Raw genomic sequence first — 7,500 nt, forward strand, 5'->3', positions numbered from 1 at the left:
TGTGTGTGTGTGTGTGTGTGTGTGTGTGTGTGTGTGTGTGTGTGTGTCTGTGTGTTTGTTGTGAGTGTCTGTAAGTGTGTTTGTTGTGAGTGTGTGAGAGGGCTTCAGAGAAATGAGTCATCAACTTTCCCCTATTTAAAAGCTCTGAATATCTGTTTATAGATTAGTAAACTCTCTGTGACCGTTACAGTGCACATGATCATCGTTGTAAGGAGTTAAAGAAGCCTATCACAAGACTAATGTGATAAACTAAGACAAAAGCAAAACTTAACTGTGTCAGCAATCAGAAAAAGAACTTGACTGTCCACTGAGAGGTATGTGTGTATGTATGTGTGTGTGTGTGTGTGTGTGTGTATGTGGGTGTGTTTGCACTTGTAATGTGAGGGGACCAATAAGACGACTAGAAAATAATACACTTCCTCTTTCAAATGTAAAACTTTTCCCCATACTGAAGAAGCTTCTGCTTTTTACTTCTCACTGCTAGCAGCATTATCATAGCTCAAACGCACACACACACACACACCACTGGGCCCCGACACACACGCATGTACTCACACATACACCCCGCTAAAAAAACACAGACGCTTTATAATCTTTACACAGTCTATTAGGCATTTGTGTCATTGACTATGACCCTGCTACAGCACTCCATAAACACATGTATTTGTGTAGTTGAGAAAGAAGAAGGAAAGCATTAATTTATGTTTTAACTCAAAAACTGTTCAACGGGAGACCTATGCTGAGGGCATTGGAAACTGTAAACTGAGTTCATAGAGGTCTGTAGTTGTCTTGCTTACACTCTTGCTCACATTTTACATTGTGAGGGTTTTGTATGTCGCAGGAAAGAGCAGACTGCGTTAAGCTACCTGTTTACAGTGCTGGTTATACTTCAAAGGCTAACGGCCATAAAGAAGTCCAGGCACTCAAGACACACAGGAAAGACTTGAGCAAAGCCTTGCTTGACTGTTGTAAGCTGAGGTCAAAGGAGAACAAACACACGTGCCTACATACATAAGAAACACATACACAAACACACACGCACACACACCTACATGCATACCCATATACAAACACAAAGAAATGCAAACTGAACTTTCACTCCTTTGATTGTAATGTGGTGAGCTGTTGTGAGTGAGAAATGTTTCACATAAACACATAAACAAATGCAAACACGCAGTCACACCACACAGACATACGAGACAGATACAAATAGAGACTTGAGAGACACATGGTGGACGATGGATGAACACACACTAAAAATCACATTCACAGCAGATACACAGCTGACCAAGACCACCTCCTACAAACACACTCACACATGCTACAGAAGCTACTAACGTTCCCGATATAAACGCACACCCAAATATATAAACACACTCTGCTCAGCCACAGTGCACACACACATTAGGAGAATGGACGGGTCCTCATTGACAACGAAAACTGCTGAGCAACAGTCATCCACACACACTTTAAACATCAAACGCACACCCACACACTTTAAAACACCTACACACTAGAACACACTCCAGTATGAAGCCAACCACCCCCATTCCCCTCAAACGCACACAGACACATATTCACACAGAGACTAAATGCTTCTCTTAAGAGATGCTTTCAGTGTTTAATCTGCTCGCTGGTGACAGAAGGCTCACACACACACATGTCCCTGCCCCCCGCCCCGTCTGGTCAAAGCTCGACACAGAGGAGCCTGACCTGGCTGCCTCAGATGAACATATCTGTCTGTCTGTGTGTGTGTGTGTGTGTAGTAGTATTAGTACATACATGTGTTATATTTATGCTTTTATGATTGCTAATGCATATCCATTTCCCCTTTGCATGTCCTGCCATCAGCAGTGTACTGCTCCTATGGATAACAAAGCCCTACACCACCAGTAAAATATACGGCACAGCGCAGCAACGCCACCGCTATTAGCATGTCTGACACACACCTACCCACGCACGCACACACACACAGACACACTCATACACACACACACACACAGCTGGGAGATTGGTGCTGAGCACGCTTGCAGCTGCTGTGTCAAGCACGGAGCCGGTTTCCCCCTTTGTTAAGAGTCAGCCTGCATCTCTGAGCTGAAATCAGCCCTGAAGCCAACGGGCAGACTGTGTCAGTGTCTCTCTCACAGATTCTGATCTGACTCCAGGTCAGTCATCTCCCCACCCCACCCCTCTCGTCTCTCCCACCGGGAGCAGCTGTCTGACAGCAGAGGAGCTGATCTGAGCGCAGCTACCAGGGTGGATGTGAGGGTGTGAACGTAAGAGAGAAAATAACACTGACCTGACGCAAGTTGTCCTCTTCATCACGCCCAGACTAAGCATGAGCATGACTGTGTGTGTGTGTTTGTGTGTGTGTGTGTCGGGTCTGCAAGGGTATCCAGAGCTCGCTTTCAATCCCTCGTTCTCCCTCTCTCTTTCTGTTTCTGTGTGGCACTCTCTCTCTCTCTCCTCCTCTCAGTCTGTACCAGTCGCTCTAAGCCTGTGTCACAGTGAAGAGCTCCCTCCCTGGGTTCACACCGCATCCTCTCTCTCTCTCTCTCTCCTCTCCTCTCGCTTGCCCTCTCTTTCGCTCCGCCCCTTTTTAACTAGCTCTCCCCCAATGACTTCCCCCACCTTCTCTCTCTCTCACCCCTCCTTTTTTCTCTCTCCCTCTTACCCCCAGTCCTCTTATTCAGCAGCAGTGTGTGTGTGTGTGTGTGTAGATAATGACATTCCTGAGGAAAGGCAGCATATGGCAGGGAAACGCCACTCACACAACCCCTTTCTTTATGTGCCTGCTTGTGCGAGTGCTTATATGTGTGTATGTGTGTGTGTGTGTGTGTGAGGCGCATAGACAATCGACCCTATTGTGGCGAACAAGGGGAGGGCCAGGGAGGGAGGGGGACAGATAGGAAGAGCAGCAGAGGGAGCGCTGGAAGCACCAAGGTCTTGTCCACCGCCACCAGCACTCTGATCACAGCAGATGAAGGGATGAAGGGAGTGACAAGGGAAGGAGGGAGCGAGGGAAGGTGGGAAGGAGGGAGGGATAAAGATGAGGGGGGACACGAAAGGAAATAGAGGGGGAGCAACGGGACGGGTAGGAAACAGAAGAGGCAGAGGAGATGGGGGAAAGAGGGAGAGAGAGAGAGCTCTTCCGTTATTATTTGAGGGCAATTACAGGTCATAAGAACAGCAAGTGATCGAAGGAAGAGAAAAGGAAGCAGTCGGGGAGGGAGAAGTAAGTGATTCGGAAAGAGAGAAGCAGAGAACTGAGAAGGAAGCATGATAAATATGGGGAAAGGCCAAATGAAAGAAGAGAAGAAGAAGAACAGAGAGGAAATGAGAGGACGCAGAGGGACGGAAGAAAGAGGGAGAGGGAGAGAAAGAGGGAGTGAGGGGGGGAGGACAGGGCAGATGAGGTAGAGAAGCAGTGGAGAGAAACCACCTACACTATTCCCACTCTGCACATTTTTCACTAGTGGGACACACACACACACACACACACACACACACACACACGCACACACACGCACACACGCACACACACGCACACACGCACACACACACACACACACATTAACTCATCCTGCTGTCTTACCGCATCGCAAAAGCAGTTATGTGCTCCACTGTGGAAAGATAGCGTTCTCTTCTGGCATTTTGCTTCTGGGGGGCTTTTAAGACCTCATTTTGCATTGTTTTATGAATGCTCTCATTTCACGGGGGTGGGTGGCTCTGAATGTTTGATACTTCATTTGTTTTTCCAAATCTTATATTTGTTTGTTTTTCTCCCTATGTGCTTGCATCTTTTTAAACAAGCGTATGTCAGACCATCCTGTCCACTTGTTGTGTGTGGGTGGGCACCGCAGTTACTATGGGATGGACATCAAGTAAGGAGGACACATGTGTCACACTAGTCTCAACTTAAGCTAACAGTATCCAGATACTCTCACAGATGCAGGCAGTATATCATTTAGAACTTAATTTATGTTTCGCCTTTTTCAAAAGGTTCCCTTATCACATTCAATCCACATCACTGATCTCTGCTCTCTCTCTTTCGATTCTTAAACACGTCTAGATATCACTATGGTGAGTAGTACCAAGAGTAGTACCACTCATGTATGTCTTTTTGGATTTTGTCATCTGTCGATGATATTGGTGTTTAATTAATTAATTAGTTATACATTCTGAGTGATTTTGTAATATACCAGTGAGTTTAAAGTGGTACATATTGTTTTGTAGGCCCATTGCTGTATGCCCTTTTGAGTTAGTCATTCTGAAGAAGAGTGCGATGAACTGTCAACAGTTCTCTGAATGCAAACACCCACACACACACTTACAGACACGCACACATATCCTCAGCACTAATGCTGTTGGTTTCACACCATTTATTTCCTGTACCCTCCAATACTGGTCTGTAGTTGCATCAACACTTCTCATTTCTTCATCTGGTTTCCTGTCATTCCCTTTCCCTACCTCTTCTCAGCTCTTTCCATCTCTAATGGAACCTGACAAGGCTTTTCCTGTGACTTAGCCACCAGGCACTGCTGTCTCAAATGAGCAATGGAGGGTCAGTCTCTTTCTCTCCCTCTCTCTCTCTCTCTCCCTCCCTCCCTCCCTCTCTCTTACTCAGTCCTTCTCCCAGCCCTCTCCTTTTCTCCAGGGGCCTTCTCTCTGGGGCCCCTTGCTGCCCTCATTAAACACCCACACAATTAGTTCTGGCCTGAGGACTTCCACACACACTTTCAACAATGCCGCTGTGTGTGTGTGTGTGTGTGTGTGTGTGTGTGTGTGTGTGTGTGTCTGACAGAGAGTGAGAGATTGTGTGTGTGTGTGTGTGTGTGTGTCTGTGCATTGTTCTTACAATTGTGTGTGTGTTTAGTACTGAATGAGTGTAAATGGTTGTGTGCATATGTGTAGATTTATGAGGAAACTGTTGCATTTCGGCAAGAATGAAGTCATGTTCATCGCTTCGCCCTACGAGAGACTGGTTTGACTCCCCTTACACTTGGAGGACAAACTCAGCAACAATAAAACTGAGAGCAGTAAGAACAGCATTGTTATAATTTTTGGTTAAACCAACTGTAAACACAGTTTTTAAAGGCGCTGAGATGCTTTGTGTTTTAAAAAGCATTCATCTGTTTCATTTAGTCTGGTTATTAAACCTCCATAAGTTTGAAATGACGCCTTTACCATGCATATGGATGAGATAGGTGCCATTCACAGGCCCATCAGTCTGAGATTACATTGTGTCTCTTCTATTTCAGTTGATTTAAAATCCTGAAGTCCAAATCCAAATGTGCAACGGATCAAATTCTGATGTATAGAAAAAGCATTCCTGGAATATTATAATATGGAACGAGTATAAAATGAACACACAAACTTGGCAGACCACGGAATGTAATTTATTATAATGATAATATAGAGCGAAGGTTTTAGAAACCTTTTTAAACATTTGAGTTCCGTGGGGTCTGATATTGCTGGCGGTAAAATGTAGGCTAGAGTTCAGTTTTATGTTCATTCAGTTTTATGATATGCTACACCAGAGCAGAACTAAAAGAAGACTCATCTGAAGTAAAAAAAAAAAAAATAATAATAAATCTCGATGTCCTCATACTTTAATAAGTTACAACCAGGGCCATGTTTGTAGTTAGAGCAGGACCTCAGAAGCAGAAGAGTGAGTGTACCATCTTCTCGTATCTCCATGGTCAGTGTACACAACCCAAAACATGTGCCTTTGTTTATAGGAGTCCCAATGGGCGCTTTTATGTGTGTTTTCACCTTGCAATGACTCAATAATGGCCGCCAATCTAGCATACTGTTATCATATGAATAGCTCTCTAATCTAGAATCTGCTCATTTTGGTGGGTCACCAAATCAACAGTATTGTTTGTTTATTACAAACCAAACGACTAACTGAAGTGTACTGTAGTGGCCTGAAGGCTTCATATGACCAGATAACCATAACACAAAGTAACATATAGATACTATAATACGTCAGACAGTTTAAAAAGTTCTATCATTGCTTACATCATGTCGTCACCCCTTCGGAAGTTCCAGTGATGTGGCTTAATATACATGTATACGTTTGTGTGCATGTGAAGTAGTGTGTCTCATATAACACAAGAGAAGAATACAAACTCATTACATAACTACATTCTGCGCAGCAACTCAATAATTAAACTGTGAATAATGAAACACAGTCTGTCAATAATCAATAGCAATCACCAGCAGCTCCCCCATCAGCACCCGCAACACACAAACCTTCTCTATTCCCTAGATGGAGAATGAGGCCTGTGAGATCCAAAGGAAAGAAGCATAGACTTCTAACAAATACTGTACCTGACCCTCTAAACCTCCCCAATATGCCCCATATACCAGGGGAGGGAGCAGTTACCCTAGCTGACCTTGAACCTGGTTCTAAGGGGTAACAAACACGCACCCTGACCCCAAGAGCCAGGCTTCTTGGTATGGCGGTCAGAGCACATACTCAACTGTAGTGACGACACTCCCTCACACCCCCACCCTGGGGTCCACAGCCCCCTAACAGGAAGGAACAGGACGGAGGAAGGAGGGTCAGTGTGCTCAGACAGCAGTGAGATGCGTAGGGGGAAGAGGTGTTTGTGGATGACTCAGGAAACAGGAAGAGCATAGCGCTGCAGCTCAACCAGAAAATACCGCTCTTTGCCTTATTTTAGAAATCTAATTAACTTTGAGTCAGCCGCGAGCTTGTGGCTTGGCCAAGTATGCTGAGCACAACCCTCAGATGCTGATACCTACACACATCACTGCTGGAATGTGTTGCGTAAATATAGTTTATGTACAACCCATTTCCTCTCAGTCTGTTATGGCTAAATATATAAATATACACACAAACAAAAACAGTTATTAGGTGACCTCTTTCTTGGGCAGACATGGTCTGGAGCAGCAGTTGAACAATGAAAGCCAATTACAGCATTTAATCTACTGCAAGACATTCTGTACAGGGAAATCTACACATCCGCACGCACATGTACACACACCCATACACACCCGCACACACACACACACACACACACACACACACCCATACGCACACCCATACGCACACACACACACAAGACCATAGTAGTGTAACATTGCCGTTCACTACTACTTTACGACATTGTTCTACATTGTATAGCAGTACAATCCATCACACCAACAGAGCAAATTAAGTTTCCCCCGTTTAAAAGCAGGACCTGGAACACAGGCCAGACACTTATCCTGCCTGACCGAGCCCGGGCCAACTGAGACTGTGTCCGGCTCCTCCCCTGCTGCCACAAGGCCTTTTAAGAAGGAATTTCATTAGATGATCACACACTCAATCAGCAGTAACAGCCCTTACAAAAGCCTTTTAACTCAAAGCTAATCACAAGCGAGATTAGCAGCTCCCACTCCCGTGCTGGGCTGGGTGCGCCTGCCGTGGTAGCTGTCAGCTACAACATAAACACAAGCAAATCCTCTAAAGGCTCTGAGCTGCACACA

The 7,500-nt window shown here is 45.1% G+C and overlaps 1 protein-coding gene across 1 annotated transcript in view; it reads right to left on the minus strand.

Annotated features, from left to right (window-relative positions):
• Positions 1-7,500, minus strand: part of fgd4a (FYVE, RhoGEF and PH domain containing 4a) — a gene marked incomplete at its 5' end in the record, with an annotated part of 47,844 nt that overhangs the window by 32,207 nt on the left and 8,137 nt on the right. The window lies entirely within an intron of this gene.

This window comes from Sprattus sprattus (genome assembly GCF_963457725.1).
Source record: "Sprattus sprattus genome assembly, chromosome: 7".
In the NCBI taxonomy this organism is placed as follows: domain Eukaryota; kingdom Metazoa; phylum Chordata; class Actinopteri; order Clupeiformes; family Clupeidae; genus Sprattus; species Sprattus sprattus.